Genomic DNA, 22,596 nt, shown 5'->3' with positions numbered 1-22,596 from the left:
GTAATTATAACCAGCTGTCTATGATTTACCACTGCAGTAAAGTCCATAAATGCCCTTGTATTACATTTAGCCCAGGGCTTGTTAACCAAACAACTGGGCACAATTACCCGGCTGAGTTGACACAATAGCCTAACCATCACAGTCCACCCCTTGTCAACTCAGCAACTATACACCTTACCTTAAACCATACTTAGTCTTTAAGTAAAAATAATAACTAACATGCACATATATATATTTCCGCCTAACAACGCTCAACTTTCCTGTGTACAACCGTAGAGAGTAGGGTTCAAGTTCTTGGATAATATTCACGCTCAAACTTGACATCCTCAAATATTATGACATCAAACGTACACAACATGGTCTATGATAGGGGAAAGGTTGGGGAAGAAGACAAAGAAATTTGTTTTGTGTAAATATATGATCATCATCATATGGAACCAGGAAGAAAGTTTCATGATGATTATAGTCCTCCTTTCTGTAACTGGTCACGTGGTCAAAGTTCATACTTATCACTGCCTTCTTCCACTACCCATTCCATGTTTTCATTACCCTCAGCAAGCACTTCAACTGGCCGTGGGTCTTTGCCTGGTGAGGTGACCCAAACTTTCATTCCTGAAGATTCTGGGCCATCGTTAGTCCTGCTTGGATTGAGTTGTTGCAGTTTATCATTGACTTGAATCATAGGACATGGCAGTACTAGGAGATGCCCTAGAGGATCTCCTGTATTCCAGGCAAGCTCTTCTTTACACCCAATTTTGTAGATGCAGTCCTATTTCCCCTTGATAGTCAGGGTCAATCACACCAGCCAGTAGAGTAATTTCTTTCTTTGACTGTTGATTCAGAAGTAAGAGAAGCCCAAAGTGGCCAGGTGGCAGTTTTAACTTCCAGTTGAATGGAATCCTTGTTGAGTTCCCTGGTGAAAGCACTCCTCCTTTTGGGACTAAAACCTGTAGACCAGCAGACTTTGAGGTTGCATGGACAGGAAGCAAAAATTTTCTTAGTGGGTCACTATGGGTAATAGTGAGTGCTGTCACTGCCATTTCCATGCCTAAATTCCTGGACCCATGGAGCCTGGTTTTGGGAAAAACAGCACCATAGAGTGGATGCCAATTTAGAGCATACACAGCCTCCTGGAGAACATTGCCCCAGCAAGGTATTGCCACCTAGTTGGTGCCGTAATGGAGTCTTCAAAAGGCCATTCAACCATTCTATCAATCCAGTTGTTTCAGGCTGATGGGGAACATGGTAAGACCAGTGAATTCCGTGGGCATGTGCCCATTCCTGCACATCATTTGCTGTGAAATGGATTCCTTGATTGGAAGCAATGCTGTGTGGAATGCCATGGCAGTAGATAAGACATCCAGTAAGTCCACTGATGGTAGTTTTGGAAGAAGCACTGCATGCAGGAAATGCAAACTGATATCCAGAGTGTGTGTCTCTTCCATTTAAAACAAATCACTGCCCCTTCCATGGTGGAAGTGGTCCAATGTAGTCAACCTGCCACCAGGGAGCAGCCTGGTCACCTCAACGAATGGTGCCATATCAGGGGCTGACGTGGGTCTCTGCCGCTGGCAGATTGGGCACTCAGCAGGGCTGTAGCCACGTCAGTCTTGGTAAGGAGAAGTGCGTGTTGCTGAGCCCATGCATAACCTCCATCCCAACTCCATGGCCACTTTGTTCATGAGCCCACTGGGTAATGAGAGGAGTGGCTGGGGTAAGTGGCTGAGCATTAGCCGCAGAGCGGGTCATCTTATCCATTTGATTATTAAAATCTTCCTCTGCTGAAGTTACCTTCTGGTGAGCATTCACGTGGGACACAAAAGTTTTCATGATTTTTGCCCACTTACAAAGGTCAATCCACATATCTCTTCCCCAGACCTCTTTGTCACCAATTTTCCAAACATATTCTTTCCAAGTTCCTGACCATCCAACCAAACCATTGGCAACAGCCCATGAATCAGTGTAGAAATGCATCTCTGGTCATTTCTTCTTCCAAGCAAAACGAACTACCAGGTGCACTGCTCGAAGTTCTGCCCACTGGGAGGATTTGCCCTCACCACTGTCCTTCAGGGATGTCCCAGAAAGGGGCTGCAGTGCTACAGCTGTCCACTTTAGGGTGGTACCTGCATATCACACAGAACCATCTGTAAACCAGGCCTGAGTTTTCTCTTCCTCAGTCAATTGGTTGTAAGGGACTCCCCAAGAGGCCAAAGCTGTGGGCCAGGAAAGAGAAGGTAACACGGCAGGGGTGGTGACCATGGGTATTTGAGCTACTTCCTCATGTAACTTACTCATGCCTTCAGGACCCGCTTGAACCCTATCTCGTATATACCACTTCCACTTTATAATGGAGTGCTGCTGTGCATGCCCAACTTTATAGTTTGGTGAGTCAGATGATACCCAACTCATGATAGGCAACTCAGGTCTCATGGTAACTTGATGGCTCATGGTTAAGTGTTTAATCTCTACTAAGGCCCAGTAGTAGCCAAAATCTGTTTCTCAAAAGGGGAGTAGTTATCTGCAGAGGATGGCAGGGTTTTGCTCCAAACTCCTAAGGGTCTGCATTGTGACTCTCCTATAGGGGCCTGCCAAAGACTTCAGCCAGCATCTCTATTTGCCACTGAAACTTTTGGCACCATCAGATCTGCTGGATCATATGGCCCAAGTGGTAGTGTAGCTTGCACAGCAGCCTGGACCTGACGCAGAGCCTCTTCTTGTTCCGGTCCCCAATCAAAACTAGCAGCTTTACTGGCCACCTGGTAAATGGGCCAGAATAGCACACCCAAAGAGGAATGTGTTGTCTCCAAAATCCAAAGGGACAAACTATGTGTTGTGCCTCTTTTTTGGTCAGAGGAGTGGTCGGACGCAATAGCTTATCCTTCATTTAGAAGGGATATCTTGACATGACACACACCACTGGACACCTATATTTACCGAGGTGGAAGGACCTTTTCCTTTGGGTAGGTATATCTCCCATCCTCTCTCACACAAACGCCTTACTAATAAGTCTAGAGTCTTTGCTACTTCTTGCTCACTAGGTCCTATCAACATGATATCAATGTAATGGACCAGTGTGATGTCTTGTGGGAGGCAGAGATGATTGAGATCTCTGTGGACAACATTATGACATAAGGCTGGAAAGCTGACGTAGCCCTGAGGCAGGAGTATAAAGGTATACTGCTGGCCTTGCCAGCTGAAAGCTGTTTCTGGTGGTTCTTACTAATAGCAATTGAGAAGAAACATTTGCCCAATCAACAGCTGCATACCAGGTATCAGGGGACATGTTGATGTGCTCAAGCAATGACACCACATCTGGGACAGCAGCTGCAATTGGAGTCACCACTTGGTTAAGTTTACGATAAACTACTGTCATTCTCCAAGACCCATCTGTTTTTTGTACAGGCCAAGTAGGAGAGCTGAATGGGGATGTGGTGGGAATCACCACCCCTGCCTCCTTCAAAACCTTGATGGTGGCACTAATTTCTGCAATCCCTCCAGGAATCTGGTATTGCTTTTGGTTTACTATTTTGCTAGGTAGAGCCAGTTCTTGTGGCTTCCACTCGGCCTTTCCAACCATAATAGCCCTCATTCCACAAGTCGGGAATCCAATGTGGGGATTCTGCCAGTTACTGAGTATGTCTATTCCAATTATGCATTCTGGAACTGGGGAAATAACCACAGAATTGGTCCAGACACCCACTGGACCAAGTTTGGGACAGTCCTGAGCTAAAGCTCCATTTCACTTGACTTCCATAAGTCCCTACTCTGACTGGTGGACAGCAGTGATGTTTTGGGTCTCCTGGAATTAATGTCACTTCTGAGACAGTGTCTAATAATCTGCGAATTGTCTGATCATTTCCTTTCCCAAATGCCCAGTTACTCTGGTAAAAGGCTGTAGATCTCCTAGGGGAAAGGTGGCAGGAAGATTAACAGTGTACATTTTCTGCAATTTAACAGGATCCTTCCCCAAGGAGGCCTGGCCTCCTCCTCTTTCAAGGGGCTCTGGGTCTGTAAACTGTCTCAAGGCTGGGAATTGATTAAGGGACCGTGGCTCTCTGCAACTGTAATTTGAGTTAGGGTTTCATTCACTCAACCTAGAACTCTTCTGTTTATACAGACCCAGAAGAAATTTAGTGTTCTGCCTGTCAATTTCACTGCTAGGTGCCCCATGATATAATAGCCAACACCATAACCCTACACGACTCAGAGTATTTTGAGTGCATTTTTGATCTGCCTTTCATTGCGGTAGCCAAGCCCACCTTGAGTTTGGTGATTAACTGCTGATACTTGACTTTTCCAGACCAACAGCCAATCATCCCCATAATGTTTAAGGATTCTAATTCCATCACAGCCCTCCCTACAGTAATATCTGGACTACAGAGAAGAGCAACGATTAAGCTCTTCAGGGAAGGTGGAGTTAGTCTTACAAATTTATTCCTCACAGTCCTGGTTAAAGATGTGTCCTCTGGACGTTCCTGGGGTGGACGGGCATCTCTCAAAGGGTGAATCCTTTCTAGCATTGCTATCTCCCCAAGCCTTCGAATTCCCTCCTCTACTGTGTACCTGGGCAAATCAGGCATCTCAACCTCAGACATGCTAGGACATCTTCTAGTCCATGTTTCAATCAGCCACCCAAGCAAACTCGAGTTACAGTGTTGAATCCAGAATTTCTGCTTAGTGGGCCCATATCAATAAATTCAGCCTGATCCAACTTTATATTGCTTCCACCATTATCCCATCCCCTTAGTATCCATTCCCACACATATTCCCCTGATTTCAGTCTATGTAAGTTGGAAAACTCATGCAGCTCTTTCTGAGTATACCTTACTTCCTCATGGGTCACTCTTTGTATTTGACTGTATTTCACCTTTTGGAGCTTGTTGTGATTTTAGTCTAGTAATAGTTCTCAAAGACAAGAGAGTTGGTGGGAGTGGGTAAGCAGAAGGATTAGAAAATCCTTGTAAACTACTGACCTCAGGGCATTCCCTTGCATTTTCTTCTGGTGAGACAGGATTAATCTCTTCAGACAGGGTTTGGAAGGCAGTTTCCCCAGGGCACACTGGAGGCTCAGCAGTGCATTCCAGTGTTTGGCTGGTAGGTGCCTCAGGGCTGGGAGGAGGTCCAGACTCCCTGGGGTACACCAGAGCCTGGGCAGGGAAAGCTTCAGTTTGGTTGGTACCCACCTCAGACCTGGAAGTTGTCTCAGACTCCCTGGGGCAGGCTGGAGGCTGGGTGACACAAGGTTGACAAGCTGTGGCCTGGACAGGGCAGGCCATGGCAGGCTTATGTGGTAAAGTCTCAGCAGAATTCAGGGTTCCAATGTCTCCATCAATATCATCATCATCTCATTTGTCTTCATCCCAATTTTCTGATTTCCACTCTTTTCCAAACAATGCCTTCACTTTAACTGCAGAAACCCTACAGGATTGAGATTTTAGTTTTCTTTGCAACTCTGCTACTTGGACAATGAGAGTCTGAGTTTGGTTCTCAGATATTTTGAGCCTGTGGCTGCAAGAGACAAGATTTTTCTTTCAGAGCACACATAGAAACTTTCGAATCATCCTTTTGGTGTTTAAGTTTCAAATTTGAAGCCTTTAACTCATCTCTGTCTCTTGTAAAATTATCCAGAGTATCTAGGAGGAGCCAGCCAACATCGTTTTACCATTTGACTCCAGAAAACTCTGCTAAAGTGTTGAAAACACTCTCACCCAGATCCTTACTTCTTAGAAGCATGGAAGTTGGGGAATCCAGTGACGCTATTTCGTGCATCTCGATTGCCAACTCACACCATGGACTTTTAGCAGCCTCTTCATTATTGGAAAGGGAGTCATCAGTACCCTTGAGTCCAATTAGAGTAGAAAGACAATTGCAAAACGCCCAGAACCACCTCAGACATCCCATGTTTAAGACTCTGTTCCTCAAGTACCACTCCTGGTACCAACCTGTATTAGTCAAGGTTCTCTGGAGAAACAGAATCAAGAAGAGATAACTGTCAATAGTATGAGATTCTTTAAGAGTCTTTCCTGCAGCCGTGGGGACGCACAAGTCCAGTTTCCACAGGCAGCCTGAAACCAGGAGTTGCAACGAAAGTCCAATGAAGGTTCTTGACGAGTTCTGGGAGATGTTGGCTATTCAAAGATGAGCTCAAAAATTCTCTCTCAATGCTGGAATCACTTCCCCTTTTAAGGCATTCAACCGACTGGGTTAAGTGTCCCTCATTGCTTTTGGCAAACTCTTGGCTGATGTAATTATAACTGTGTATGATTTTCCACTGTAGTAAGTCAATGGTGACTAACGTGCATAAATGCCCTTGTATTACATTAGCCCAGTGCTTGCTTGACCAAACAACTGGGCTCAAATAGATGGCCCAGTTGATACAATAGCCGAACCATCACAAGATCTTTTAGGAATTTTTATTTATTAATTCATGTTCCCATCTGGAGGTTTTAAAATATACACTGAGATTGAACAGACAGACAAACACAAAAACAAAACACACCAACGGAAACATAAATTTTACAATTTGGCTCATAAGTCTAGGACTAGAGTTCCCATAATTCAAAACTCAAGGTTCCGTCATTGGGGAAAAACTGACAAAATGTCTGTACTGTTTGAAGCACTGTTATACTTTGTTCCTTCCCTTCACATTTAGCTCCTTTCAATAGTTGCTGTGAAGTGAGGAGGTAGATCTGTTGCTCTCATAATATATTTCCCATGTTATACTAGTGTCTGTGGTCAGATTACCTCTCTCAGAGCACCTTGTGTCCTGTCTGTGCAGGATGCGTGATCTGGAACAATCTCAATACACAGACACGTTCCCGGGGCCCTTCTGAAAAATTCCCCTCAGCTAGGGGGAAAATCAGCAGCCCCAGGTGGGGTGCCAATTGCCACGGGAATGAAAGAATCACACCAAAACTCATATGGAGGGAGGGCTCCATCTGCTTTATTTCTTCTGCTTATATATCACATAATTTTGGATTTGGCCAAGGGTGATGGTTAAAGTTAAATTTCTCTAGGATGTTTAGTCTTGGAACAAAAAAACCTTGCCCTTGGCTCACATCCTATCTAGCAGCAGAAAGGGCAAGAGGAAGCCATTTTCAAACTTCAAGCAAAAAGATCTCACTTCTGCAGAGATAAGCAAGGACAAGCTATTATGTTCTGAAGCAAGAACAGATGAGCTTTAATAAATCATTTATCCATGCCCCTGCTGATTGATGGAGCTAATCTCCACACCACTCTCACTATTGGATAGAACATCTGGACAGAGGTTAAATAAAGAAAAAGAAAGCTTGAATACTATGATAAATGAACTAGATGTACCAGACATCTATAGAGATTGCTCCCTGAAACAGCAGGATATACATTCTTTCCAAGTGCTCATGGATCCTTCTCCAGGATAGACCATATGTTGGGTCACAAGACTAGTCTTAAGAAATTTTAAAAGATTGAAATAATACAAAATACACTCTCTGATCATAACAGAATAAAGCTGGAAATCAATAATGGATGAAAAAAGGGAAAATTCATGAATGTATGGAGATTAAACAACACATTCTTAAACAATCAGTGGGTCAAAGAAGAAATTGTGAAAGAATTCAGCAAATGTCTTGAGACAAATGAAAATAAGAACACGACATAGCCAAACCTATGGGACAGTGCAAAGGCAGTGCTGAAAAACAGGGGAATGTATATCCCTCAATACTTACATTAACAAAGAAGAAAGAGTTAAAATTGATGAACTAATTGCACACCTGGGAGAACTAGAAAAAGAAGGGAAAACTAATCCCAAATCCAGCTGAAGGAAAGAAATAATAAAGATCAAACAGAAATAAATGAAATAGACAAAAAACAATAGAGAGAACAACAAAACCAGTTGGTTCTTTGAGAAGATCAATAAAATTGACAAACCCTTAGCTACACTAAAAAAAAAAGAGAGAGAAAACACTTGTAAAAAAACTCAGAAGAGAGGGAGGATACGGCACACACACCATAGAAATAAGAGACATCATAAGGGCATACTATGAAAAACTGTATGCCATAGCATGTCCTTGGCTGTTTAAGAGAAGCAAGTCTTACCACTTTTAAAGGAATATAATGTTCAAACCTGTTTTCTCAAAGTCAAATCCTAAAAAAATATCTTTTATTTCAGGCTTTTACAAAGGGTTTGTTCTTTTACCTTAAAAAAAAGATAAAGTAATAAATAGTTAAGTTCATTTAATATGTTATAGGTTAAATGAACAATATTTAAAAGTATTAAAAAAATTAAAGAATATGTTTAACCCTCTGTTAAAGTTGTATAAGTAAAAAGTTCATACAAATACTTAAAAAGTATATAAAAAAATACAATAAAAAAATTGATGGGGTGGGGGTGGGGAGTGGGGTATATGGGAACCTCTTATGTTTTTGTTTTTGTTTTTTTTAAGATTTTATTTTATTTCTTTCTCTCTCCTTCCCCACCCCAGTTGTCTGTCCTCTGTGTCCATTTGCTGTGTGTTCTTCTTTTTGTCCGTTTCCATTGTTGTCAGCGGCATGGGAATCTGTGTTTCTTTTTGTTGCAGTGTGTGTGGCATCATTCCTGGGCAGGTTGCACTTTCTTTCGTGCAAGGCGGCTCTCCTTACAGGGTGCACTCCTTGCGCATGGGGCTCCCCTACCTGGGGGACACCCCTGCAAGGCAGGACACTCCTTGTGCTCATCAGCACTGTGCATGGGCCAGCTCCACACGGGTCAAGGAGGACCTGGGTTTGAACCGCGGACCTCCCATGTGGTAGGCAGATGCCCTAACCACTGGGCCAAGTCCGCTTCCCATCTTATGTTTTTTAATGTAACATTTTGTGTGATCTATTAACTTTAAAAAAAGATAAAATAAAATATATAAATAAAAATAAACACAGGTTTTCCCTAAAAAATGTATATAAAATTCTTAAAATTTTAATAATGTTTCAACATAATATTAAATTAAAAAATAATGATGTTAATCATAATTTAAATTATTAAAGATAGTATATATCATTAAAACAACCAATCTACCTAAAAGTCAAAAAGCAAATGCTTTAACTCATACTTGTCTGATTTACACTGATAGCTGCCACAAGGCAAATGCTTTAACTCATAATACACTTTAAAAGCTGCCATCAGGTTATATATAAAAATAAGCTACTGTAAATTAGTCACACCACTGATGTGTGCAGCAACCCTAAATATTGTTTACTACAAAAATTTATATCCAATTATATCATTATCACTTTATTTTAAAACTTGCTAAAGCATTCTCTAATATCTCCTTAGGCAAGTCAAGCCAGCCTACATTCATATGTGAACAAGTCAACAGTAAATTTTGCAGTGCTTTTCCAAAGCTGTGTGCATAACCCAATCATCTATCGTAGCCTAATAACAAAAACTTAACTATACAAAAAACCTGTAGTTTTAACCCTATTTCATTATATTAATATTATGTTAACAAATAATTTTTTTTTACAAAATAATGTCACTCCATCTTAAAACTATGTTTACAAAACAAAAAAGAGGGAATAGGATGTTAGGCCTAACTAGTCCAAAGGATGTCATACAAATAGCCCTATATACTTCACATTTTTAAAATCGCAACGAGGATGGTTATACAGCAGTAGAACGACATTTTCGGATACCAATTGTAAACATTTATCCTAAAGTGTTATACGATCCCCTGGATGGACAAGAAGTAATGGAAATTGGCCTGGTCCAGTAAATTTACTAACATGGGGAGGAGGGTATGCATGTGTTTTCTCCCCAGGAGGACATCTTCGGATTCCAGCAAAGGATTTAAAACCATACCATGGGCAGTTGGAATCTGCAGCACAACCCAATACTGAGGCTGGAAGCACTCAGCCTGCAATCAACCAACATCCCCCGGAAGACAAACCAAGGAGCTGAACCGCTTACATGGCGGGTCAAGATCTTGGGCAACCAATCGCAAGCTCTTAGAGCACAAGTTGGGTGCCCTCAGATGCCTAAAAATACATTTTAGCTTATTTGGCAGTAGTCACTGTGGCTTCTGCTCAAGTGGGAATATGGAAAATAAACATATTGCTCATCTTTATGTCTTTTAACCCCTGCACTGCTAATCACACCTCTTGGGCACATATAAGAGATCCATCCCTTTTTGCTCTCACCTCCTGGTGACATCCTGAGCCCCCATTATCCTCAAAAGATTCAACACGGTCGGGTGGATACTGGGTTCCTCCTGCAGGGCCACTAATGAAGGAAATTGACTGACTAGTATTTGTGACACTCCGTGAAAATGGAATGACACCCAACATAAATGGAAGTAACTTTAAAAAAAAACACCTTCAAAGTGCCTTCTCACTCATATATCGGATGAAGTGGAGGCTCTCCATCTCCAATTAGAGCAGTAATTACGGAACTTAAAAAATCAAACTCAACAAACCACACTAAAAACCTTAGCTGAACAGTTACAATGCCTGAACCCTTCAACATGGTTTTCTAATCTAAATTTTAAATGGTGGGCAAAAATAGGAGGATTAATTTGTCTCTGTCTTGTTATATTGATAGGATGCCGATGCTTCTTCGAACTATAGCAACATACCACACAACGCTATGAATACCTGGCCACCGTATATACAGCTACGCACATAGAACCACGTGCTCTTAAAAGAAAGGGAGATGTGGGGATTAGTTCCACCACCTGGGCAAGGGCATGGTTAAATGATTTATTAAAGCTCATTGGTTCTTGCTTCAGAGCAAAAATAGCTCTGTCCTTGCTTATCTCTGCACAAGTGAGCTCTTTTCGCTTGAAGTTTGAAAATGGCTTCCTCTTGCCCTTTCTGCCACTAGATAGGATGTGAGCCGAGGGACAAGTTTTTTTTGTTCCAAGATTAGCGTTCTTGAGAAATTTAACTTTAACCATCACCCTTGACCAAATCCAAAAATACATGATATATAAGCAAGGAAATAAAGCACATGGATACCTCCCTGCATATGAATTTTGGTGTGTGAGTCTTTCATTCCCATGGCAAGTGGTATATTAAAGTCTCCCACTCTAATTGTAGAGATGTGTATTTCTTGCTTCAGCTTTGCCACTGTGTGCCTCATGTATCTTGGGGCACTGAGGCTAGGTGCATAAATATTTAGGATAGTGATTTCTTCTTGTTGAATTGCCCCTTTCAATAATATATAATGACTTTCTTTATCTGTTATGACTGTTTTGAATTTAAAATCAATTTTGTCTGATATTAGTATCACTACTACAGTTCTTTTTGGTTACTATTTGATGGAATATCTTTTTACATTCTTTCACTTTTAACCTGGCTGTGTCCTTATGTCTGAGGTGAGTCTCTTGTAGACAAAATAAATGGTTTCTAAGTTTTTATGCATTCTATCAGTCTGTGTCTTTTGATTGGGGAGTTCAAGCTATTAACATTCAATGCTGGAAGCAGATGTGGCTCAAGTGATAGGGCTTCTGCCTACCATATGGGAGGACCCAGGTTCAATCCCTGGGGCCTCCTGGAGAAAAAGAAGAAGAGAAAGCACTCCTGCACTGCTAGCCAGTGTCTCTGTGGTGAGCCGAGTGCCCGCATGGCGAGCTGAGTGCCCACATGGCGAGCTGAGTGCCCATATGAGTGACTGCATGGTGAGCTGAGTGCCTGTGTGGCAAGCTGAGTGCCCACATGATGAGCCAAGTGCCTGCACGAGTGCCTGCGGGGTGACCTAAATGCTCACAAAAGCGCCTACATGGGGAGCCAGTGCCTGCAGAAGTGAGTTGTGCAGCAAGATGACAATGCAACGAAAAGAGAGATGAAAGGGAGAGTCAAGATGAAGCACAGCAGAAACCAGGAACCAAGGTGGCACAGCAGACAGGGCATCTCTGTCCACATCAGAGGTCTCAAGTATCAAATCCTGGTGAATCTTAGAGGAGAAGAAATGAGAAGAGAAACAAAAAGAGAAATAGATACAGAAGATCACACAGAGAATGGACACAGACAGCAAAAACAACAGGGTGAGGGAGGGGAAGGGAAGGGGGCAAATAAATGAATGAATGAATAAATAAATAAATAAACAAATAAATTAATAAATCTTTTAAAACATTGCATGTTATGACTGTAAAGGCATTACTTACTTCATTTTGACCTTTGGTTTTCTATTGTCATATAGCTATTGCTGTATTTTCTATCTTGTTTACCCATTCTAATAATCTTCATTGCTACACTCTTCTCCAAAGCTCTTGCCCTTGTTTTTTCCTTTCAGGCTGCAGCACTCCCTTTAGGATTCCTTGTAATTCTGGTCTTTTGGTAACATATAATATCAGAGTGTTTTTTTTTTTTTGTTTTTGTTTTTGTCTGTGAAGGCTTTGAACTTCCTTTCATTTTTGAAGGACAGCTTTGCTGGATACAGAATTTTTGGCTAGCAGTTTTTCTCTTTCAATACCTTAAGTACATCATACCACTTTCTCCTCTCCTCCATCGTTTCTGAAGAGAGGTCAGAACTTAATTTTATCATGATTCCCTTGTATGTGATGCTTTGCTTTTCTCTTGCTGCTTTCAAAATCTTCTCTTTATCTCTGATATCTGTCATTCTGAATAGTAGGTATTCTGGGGTAGGTCTACTTGGATTTATTCTGTTTGGGGTGTGTTGTCCTTCTTTGATATTGATATTTAAGGCTTTCATAAGGATAGGGAAGTTTTCAGTCATTATTTCCTCAAATATTCTTTCTGCCCCTTTTCCATTTTCTTCTTCCTCTCGGACACCTGTAATGCGTAGGTTTTGAAATTTCACGTTGTCATTCAATTCCTTGAGACATGCTCCATTTTTTTCCATTCTTTTCTGTTTCTTTCTCCTGTCTTTTCCAGTTCAGATGTTCAGTATTCAAAACCAGTAATTCTTCATTGGAACAATTCAAATCTGATCTTATGTACCTCTAATATATTTTTAAATTTAATCTCATCGATTATGTCTTTTATTCCCATAAGGTCTGCTACTTTTCTTTGCAGACTTTCAAATTTTTCTTCATACTCAACAGTGTCTTCTTGATACCCTTTATCTCTTTTTTGTTTGTTTGTTTGTTTTTTTTAAATTATTTATCACTTTTGTCACACATTCTTTCAATTCTTTACATTCATTTAGGACAGTTCTGTGATTATCATTAATTGTCTTAAATCCTGAATTTCTTCATGCAATTTGGTTTCTTCCTTTGGCTGAGCCATCTCTTCCTGTTTCCCAGTATGGTTTATTCTTTTTCACTGATGTTTAAGTATCTGATATGTTGGTGAATTTACTCTGATGGCAAATTTCTCTCTATTGCCTATTGTTATTATTTTTTCAAAGCTCTTCTTTGATATTTGGCTCAACTTATCCTAAGTCTTTAAAATTTCCTGGCCTAAGTTATCAAATCTTGCCAGGGACTCACTAATGGGGTGCAGACTTTTTCCCAGGAATGATGTAAAGAGAGCTCTGAAAGCAGTGTTTGTCCATGTAATTTCCAGACGGGGCAGCAGATGGCACTCATTGATGCACGTTTCCACAGAAGTTTTTCTCTCTAGGCTTTCCTCTGTTTTTGTCTGACCAGAGCAAAGAGTCAAAGTGGGCACTACTGGCTGAATTCACTGAGGAAAAGCCCCGATTTCCCCTCCCTTTTTCCTTGAAACAGCTGACAGGGAGAAAGATGTCTGCTCCCCTTTCATTCAGCTGAATTGAGCCAGGAGTTTTAGCCCTGCTGAATAGTTCAGGGGTGGGGAATGGGGTCCTACCCGGCAGCTGGGAGATTTAGTAACTCATAGTTTGTTGTTTTGGCTTCTTCGTCTCTCTGTCCCTCACACTCCTGGGAGGTGTAAAGCACTATCCTGGTCTGCTGACCCCCAAGGAAGGCCCCTCGGTCAGTTTTTAGCTCTTTCTCCAACATTTTATGAAAGATAGGTGATCATTATCTTCCCGATCCAACACCATGTTCTCATAATTTTCTCATTATATTTTTAATCTAAGTAAATGGCCGATCATTTTTAAGTTTCCAAAAGTTCACGAGGGCATGGGTAAACAGGAAATCCCAGGGAATAGAAAGTGTGACATTCATTGGGGTTGGTGATACAGCATTTATATCAAATGCTTTCATACTATTCATACTCTTTGACCATTTCTAGGACATTTTCCAAAGAAAATAGCCAGAGATATGCCTAACGATTAAGGACAAGGACATTCATCATAGTGTTATTTATAATATCAAAACATTGGAAACAGACCCTAACTTCCATTTCTTGCTACTGAACAGAATGATGTGATGAAACACCCCCTTATTTCCAGAAATGAACAAGCATGTTGTATAAAACATAATACAAATATAAAATAGCCTAGCTAGAAATAAATGTTGCTTGAAGGCTTTATAAGGGGCATAGGTTCTCCCGGTTTGGGGTTGAGGTTTCAACACCAGTATGGGGATAAAAGACATGACTTTGACCCACTGAGTTGGGGAGCTGGCCTGGGAATCCTGCTTAGAGATGGGTCATGGACTTCCTACCTCCTTCATGCAAGGGAGGCCTAGGATAACTTCCTGAACTCCCAGTGAAGTAGCCAGGAAAGAGCAAGGTTGTTTCTTGCTGGCACCTCAGGGCAGGGAGTGGGAAATAAATCCCTGAGAAAACAATAGCTCAAGTCTAAGCAATGAAGTCATGGAGTCTGAATGCACACTATCTTTTTGGCATGGAAATGCCGAGGTGAGTAATTCTGGAAGACTGAGCCCAGGCCAGCCCCTGGTCCACCAGGTAGAAGCTGGTGTCCTCCGTGGGGAATCTTCTATGACCCAGACCATGCAGGACTCCCACAAACTGAGAAATGCTCTACTGCTGAGTCAACAGGTACCACACCCATGAGGACGAATAGGCTGAGTTCTCAAAATAATACTGTCTGAAGAAGACTATGAGATCAGCTGTTTAAATTGAATACAAATGAAAAAAAGAAGGAATGGGAACTGTAATCAAATAACAGAACCATAACCAGACAATATGGAAAATGTTAACAAGGATGAGACCGACCTTCTAGGGGAGAAGTGATACATCATGGAAATGAACCCAATGAATGGCTTAAGGGACCAAAGTGAAAATGTGTGAACCAGAAAAATAGGTTATAGAAAAAATTACCGTGAGTGAACTGCAGAGGGACTCAGGAGTATGAAAAACAGAAGTTTAATAAGGAATATTGAGAGGCGGGGCAAGATGGCGTCTGAGTGAGTGTGCCTCATAATCTCTCCTGCAAAGAAGTGACTGTATGATTCCATTTATAAGTCATTCAACAACCACAAAACTAATGTGTGTTGCTAGAAATTGGAATAGTGGTGACATCCAGGCAAGGGGCAGAAAGTGGTGGCTTTTTTCAAAAAAGATTGATTTCCTGTTTTATTTATTTATTTATTTATTTATTTATTTATTTTTATCCCCCAAGCCCCAGATGGTTCTCTCTTCTGTCAGCTCATTGTTTGCTTATCTTCTCCAGGAGGCACCGGGAACTGAACCCAGGACCTCCCACATGGGAGGCAAGTGCCCCACAGCCTGAGCCACATCTGTTCCCCACAGCTGCAGTGTCTGCTGGTTTGCAGCATCTGCTCGTTGAGGCAGTGCAGTGTCTGCTCATCTTCTTTAGGAGGCACTGGGACCTCCACGTGGTAAGCGGGTGCCCAACTGGTTGAGCCACATTCACTTCCAAAGTGGTGACTTTTGATGGAGGCATGCAGGAACTTTTGGTAAAAAGGAATAACCTGTACCTTGATCTTAATGGGGGTTTCATGGGTGTCTATCTATGTAAAAATCCACCTAGCTGTACACTTAAGATTTGTACATTTTACTCTTTGTAAAATTTACCTCACATAAAAACCTAGAAGGAAAAAAACCCCACCCGAACAAGTTTTCCCCACTTTCTCCCTCCTTGGCATCCCCTTTCTGCCCTTTCCTCTCCTTTCTGACCACTTTTATTCCAGGTTCACTTTACATGCTTAGTGCGTACGAGTTTCTAGAACTTGGGCCACAGTGATAAAAACATATCAACTCACAATGTTAAGCAGAGTCAGGGGGTAAAGAATGGAATTTACCTCTGCATCCAAAACAAAACCTTACATGAGAACCTTATGAATCTCAGACTGTCAGTGTTTAACCGTGGATCCCTGAAGCAGAAAACTTCAGGAAGGCGTGTTCTAGAGGCCTCTGGCCTCTGTTGAAAACCAACTCCTTTCCTGAAAGAACTTTCTTTCAATCCACTTGGAACTATCCTCAAGAAAGATTCCCTGCTAAATAAGACTCTCATGAACTATAATGACTTTTTGGACTGGGACTTCAAAAAAGAAAGTTCTCTTCCAGAAAGACTGGCTAACTCTTCTAGAAGGAGTCAACTATTCTGGGGTTTTATTTCATCTTTGTCTTGTGGTCACCACTCACTCAAAATTCATGACCAGGCCTGGTCGTCATGGAAACCTAAGAATGTTCTGATGTTCCCTTAACAACTGGGCAGTTACTACTCTTCGTCCTTCTGAGAAATTCTCCTTCCACCCTTTTTTTTTATATGCTGTGGTTTAGTTTTTTTTTTCCCTGTTTCAGAAGATTATTGAGACTTCCTGGGGGTGGGGGTGGGAGGCAGGTGGGAGGGTCACTTTAGTTGAATCACTTCATCTTCTCTGTGAAAAGATTAAATGTCACTGGAGGGTCCCACAGAGAAGGTAAGCCCAGGCCACCCTTATTTGGACATAAAGAGCATCATTGCATTTTTGGCATGGTCTACTGGCTGCTGTGTTCTTGCCGTTTTATGGTGAGGTCATCTGAGTGTATCGTTTTGAGTGCATATTACAACTCACAGCATCAGTAATGTCATCTCCTCTATCATGTCTCTCTTCATGACATGATTTAGTGTCAGGATGCAAAAGTCAATGGCGAACTTGAGACTTAGACACATTGGCATGGCCAAACCACAGGGTATAATTCCTTGAATAAATCAAATGTGTCTTTGCTCCTCATAAAGTAGTCACCTTTAAAAGTTCTTTAGACAGCCTGAGAAGAGGGAAAGGAGGCAAGTATATTTTATATTTTTCTGTATGTTGCTCTCACTCAAGATTCATTTTCATTTTTATAGGACATAGAGAAGGCCACAGATGGTCACCATCTTCATCAACAGGATTTGTCTGCTTATTTATTCTCTTTTCAATGTGAGTAAATGGCATCCATCCAATATTAGGAGAGCCAGGAAGCACTGTATTTAACATTAAGGACTCTGGGGCCCAATTTTGCCATTTTTATCTGTGTGACCGTGAGTAAGTTACTTAACCTCTCTTTGCTCAATTCCCTCATCTGTAAAATGGGGGCTTTAATTGTACCACCATCATTGGGCTGTCACAAAGACTGGATGTGTTGCTATTGTAATGTGCTTAGAATAGGTTCTGACCCATAGAGAACACAAGGTAAGTGTGTAATGAATAATTTGTGGGATCCAGGGATTTTTTGGGGCTTTGTTCAGCCCTAAGGGCCACTAACAATATCTCTTTTAGTGCAGGTAGCTCATCTCTCATTGTGGCTGGCTGGGAAGCTTCCCTTCTTTGCTCAACAGCTCTCTGCTCAGAAGAGTAATTGCTATCTTCCAACCACCTCAACTTCTGAGTCCTACCGCAAGGCCCAGAGGTAAAAGTAAAAAGTTAAATACATGGAGTCTTTCAAATTTGGTCTTCAGAAAACTCAGGTCCCCGCCCAGCGTGGTTCCAGACATGGACTACACCAAAGCTTCCCCAGGCTGGCACGTTTCCCTGGCAACCGCAACATGCTCCTGCCCGATCCCCTCTCCATCAAAACCCACGGCGCCTGTGGTCCGTTGCCTCTGACCTCCATGGCACGGAGGTGTTCACGGAGACAGTTCATCAGACTGGCAGCCAACCCCAAACCAAGCTTGCCAATATTTCTTTAAAAATTTTTAAATTTTCTTATTTTATATATATATTTTTAAATTTTATTTTTAATTATCTTTTTTAAGAGTTAATAGATGACATGAAACGTTACAATAAAATCCTAAGAGGTTCCCATATACCCCACTCCCCACCACCCCACCTCACCCCATCATTTCTTTTAATTGTATTTTTTTGAAGATACATAGATCATAAAAAATTTTACATTAAAAAATACAAGCGGTTCCCACATCCCCCCACCCCCACCCCACTCCTCCCATATCAACAACCTCGCTCATCATCGTGGCACACTCATTGCATTTGGTGAATACATTTTGGAGCACTGCTGCACCACATGGGTAACAGTTTACATTGTAATTTATACTCTCCCCCAGTACACCCTGTATTAGTCAAAGGGGTGCTGATGCAAAATACCAGAAATCTGCTGGGCATTATAAAGGGTATTTATTTGGGGTAGGAGCTTACAGATACCAGGACATAAAGCATAAGTTACTTCCCTCGTGCAAAGTTTTTGGAGCAAGATGGCTGCCGACGTCTACAAGGGTTCAGGCTTCCTGGGTTCTTATGTTCCTGGGGCTTGCTTTTCTCTGGGTTCAAGGTTCCTTCCATCCTGGAGCTGGCTTCTCTTTCCTCTGCATGCTGACTTGCCAGGGCTCCCGCTTAAGTCTTCAGCATCAAACTCCAACATCCAAACTCCAACTTCAGAAACCCTCAACTCTGTCCTTTGCCATGCCTTTTATCTGTGAGTCCCCACCCACCAAGGAATGGGGACTGGGTGGGGACTCAATGCCCTAATCATAATTCAATCATGCCCAGGTACAGATCAGATGACAAGCATAATCCAATATCTATTTTTGGAATTCATAACCATATCGAACTGCTACACACCCAGTGGGCCATGGCAGGATACATAATGCCCAGCATTTGTCCCTGCAACATCATCGAGGACAACTCCAAGTCCTGAAAATGCCCCCACATCACATCTCTTCTTCCCTCTCCCTGCCCTTAGCAACTACCATGGCCACTTTCTCCACATCAATGCTACAATTTCTTCCATTACTAATCACAATAGTTCTATAGTAGAATATCAGTAAATCCACTCTAATCCATATTTTATTCCTCCATCCTGTGGTCCCTGGGATGGTGATGTCCACTCCACCTCTATATCAAGAGGGGGCCCATATCCCACATGGATGACAGATAAAAATCTCCTGCTTGCAGTTGTAGGCACTTTTGGTTCCCTGGTGTGGTGGTTGACCATCTTCATCTCCCCGTTAGCTGGCCTGGGTAAGTCCAACGAACCAGAGAGAAGGAGGTGCAAGTCTGCTGAGGCTCAGGGTCCAGCTGGCACATGGATAAGCCCGAGATTCAAGTCTCCTGAGCATACAACAACCCCAGCACCAACCACAGGTTCAGTAAAAGTGACAGAAGAGGCATGTGTAGACAGGTCACATCTGAGTCCAACTCCACCACACTCAGGAACACAAATTCCAAAGTGGGGTCCACTGACCTGGCATTGAACTCCAGACCCATCTGCCATGACCACAGAATCTGTGGGTCTCTGTAGCCCTCAGGAGCACCAGTACCTGGGGTTGTATCTACTCTGGCTGTCTCTGAGGTCATGCTGAGGTGTGCGTAAGCACGACCCCTCTGATGACTTCCTGACTCTTTTTTGAAGACTCTTAGCCATACAAACTCATTTGTCTTTGCCGTTTCCCCTTTTATTCAAGGTCAAAAAGCAGTTTTTAACACATGTACCTACATGTAGGCTGAGATATTCTGCTTGTCTGAGTTGACCCTTTTATTCAAGGTCTCTTTCTAGTTGCATCAGTTTCTTCCCTCGTAGTCCAACTGCTGCCTTCACACAATTGGAAAGTACATTCCCCACGAGTCAGGGGACCAGTGAATGCAGTGTTGGCGGACAGGCTTCCCAGCAAGGGGGTGCAGCTGGGAGCCCTGGCCATCCCCTACCTGGATGGCTGTCAGCCTCATTCACACAGCTGGATTCTGCAAGACCCTACCTCATGCCCTTCAGGTCAAAACAACAGAAGGGAAACCCTAGGAGTATAGTTTCTTGATGATTCCAGTTGTTTACTCCAAAGTAAAAAATTGACAAGAGATCCAATTAATTGGGTTCACAATCTAAGTTTTGCTTCAAGAACATATTTGCTTCATGTAAGAGACATCAGTTTATTTAAGAAGCCAACACCTCTAAATTTTGAGCAAGTGGCGAGAAGACTGGAAGTCATTATTTATTGCATTTAACATATTGTAACTCTTCAAGGTCATGTTTGATGTGTTTTATTTACAAAAGTATATATGCTTCTGATAGAAAACATGAAACATAGAAAAGTATGTCAATAAGAAATGAAAATCTCTACTTCACGCAATTGATCTCCCTATAGAATTACTTTTCACGTGCGCTTCCTTCTAAGCATTTTTAAAAACATGTATGCGTAGGTTTGTATATCTAATGAAAACTATTTGCTTTCCTTATGACAAAAATGGTCATACTATAGGCATTGCTGTACATTTTGCTTTTGGGCTATAGTACAGAAGTTTCTTCAGATAGTTGGTATAGACGAACTCACTCTACAGAACTATCACGTGAGGTTCCACGGGCATCCTAGATGTGCCATAATTTATTTAAGCATTCCACTACTAATAAACATTTAGGTTATTTCTAATTTTTCTCTCTTGTGAAACATTGCTGAAGCTAAGATCCCTGTTCATATGTTTTTACAAACTTGAGACTATCTTAGCATGAATTCCTGGAATTTGCAGTGCTGGGCAAGAGGTATGAACATACCAATTTTTGATCAATACAGCCAAATTGCACTCCAAAGGTTTGCAAGTTGATACTTTCACCATGACCAAGGATTTCTAGCCTTCTTTTAGTCTTATCTAAAATATTTAGAACATCTACTTGAAGGGTGATGTGTATACAGAACGCTTCAATGTAACTTTTAGACAAGAAAGCAAGACATATATATTTAGCTCTTTCAAAACCGTGGCTCATCTGATATGTTTTTTTACTTTTTCTCCTTGGTGTTCCTGGCCTGACTTCGTAACTCCTCCACCTCCACTATAGTCAACTCAAAATGAAGTTGCACTTGCTCCGGAAATGTTTTGGCCTCTTTCTTGCCTATTTGACCTGGGCTTCCGGTCTGGTCCTAGCAAACAGCAAGTCCTGGCGGGTGTGGGAATTTGACAGCAACATTATTCCCATTATGTTCATTGGACTCTGGGAAGTTTTTTATTTTCAAAAGTTTAACATCTCTGATTCTCTGGTTGAGTTGCCGGTACACACTCAGCTCAACATGAGCTGGGTCATATCTGATGAAATTGCGTACGGGCAGGACCTGATGCTGTTGGCCAATTTTATGAAAACGATAGTCCTGGTTTTTGGCTCAGAGGCCCTTTGGGTCAGCTGGATCAATGGACCGTACCCAGATTTCCTCCAAACGTGTTACAACAATGCCGCCATCTTTCTTTTCCTCGCCGGTACTTGTACCCTGACTACAGTGAGCTGGAATTTTGCTGTGGATTTTTTGGGCCAAACCACCCTTAACTTTCCAGAAAACTTTCCTGTTGACAAAGAAATACTAACAAGGAAACACCTCTCCTATGTGTTCCCACTGGGAATCACAACTGTCATCGTATCACTAATAAGTTCTGCCATGTTCCTCTGTGAGAAATATTTAATAAAACGGCAGAATCAAGTGAAGCCAATGAATTTGACCAAATTTTTAAAACAAAACATCTGAACTGACGGATTTTACTTTTTGGAATGACTGCCAATGGTTTTAAGAAATTGTCTATGTATACATAACATTGTCATAATTATATACTCATTTAAAATAAACATATTTATTTGTTATCTCAGAGTGTTTCTGAAATTTATAGTCTCTTCTTCAGCTCCAGACTGTATATCTCTTCCTTTTTTTGGAGCCTTTCACATCCTGAAATCTGCAGGCAAACTTCTGAGCATACACTGAAGTACAAAACCAAAGGCAGTGGGAATATAAAATGGTGCAGCCTCTTTAGATAACAGTTTGGCAGTTCCTCAAATGAATGAACACGGGGTTACCATATAAGAAAGCAATTCCACCTCTAGTGTTGGAGATTTGGACCCGAAGGGTATCGGGAATGAAAGAAAGAGAAAAGGGAGAAGGAAACAAAGAGAAAGAAAGAGCGAGAGAAAAAGAACGAGAGAGCTGGGATCAGGGGGTCTGCGAGTAATAACTCCTCAGACAACTTTATTGCTTACAAGGGGCTCTCTATATACCCCAGTGTACGTGACAAGCAGCAGGCATATGTCGCCTACGTGCCAATAAGATAAACACATAGCAGCCTATGTGCCATCAAGCAGCAACACGTATTAACTATCAGCATTACCTATAGTCTAAGGAATTTTAAAAAATCTTATCTCAAGGTACAAAGTCTAAGTGTTCTATTCACTACAAAAGGTATGTGCTCATCTTCTCTTTCAGCCTTTAACAGCTTCATCCCATTTGCCGGGAACTCTTTTGTGTGTATGTGTGTGTGTGTGTGTAATGCAAGTATGCAGGAATAACAGCAATGATACAACCAACTCCAAGCTGAATGAGAGGTTATAAATAATCTCACAGATGTGCATAGAAAAAGAATCATGTGGGAAGCAGATGTGGCTCAACTGATA

General features: G+C 41.7%; 1 long non-coding RNA gene and 1 pseudogene across 1 annotated transcript; one reads left to right on the top strand and one right to left on the bottom strand.

Annotated features, from left to right (window-relative positions):
• Positions 1-460: 460 nt before the first annotated feature.
• On the bottom strand, positions 461-3,940 carry LOC139438155 (uncharacterized; annotated as a pseudogene).
• Positions 3,941-16,613: 12,673 nt separating this feature from the next.
• LOC131277209 (uncharacterized) lies at positions 16,614-21,795 on the top strand. The gene is made up of 4 exons (XR_011647923.1): positions 16,614-16,685; positions 17,096-17,168; positions 17,513-17,637; positions 21,007-21,795. It is a non-coding gene; the product is annotated as an uncharacterized lncRNA (long non-coding RNA).
• The last annotated feature ends 801 nt before the right edge of the window (positions 21,796-22,596 follow it).

This window comes from Dasypus novemcinctus, chromosome X, assembly GCF_030445035.2.
Source record: "Dasypus novemcinctus isolate mDasNov1 chromosome X, mDasNov1.1.hap2, whole genome shotgun sequence".
In the NCBI taxonomy this organism is placed as follows: Eukaryota; Metazoa; Chordata; class Mammalia; order Cingulata; family Dasypodidae; genus Dasypus; species Dasypus novemcinctus.
The sequence above is the reverse complement of the archived record's forward strand: the minus strand, read 5'-3'. Positions and strand labels throughout refer to the sequence as shown.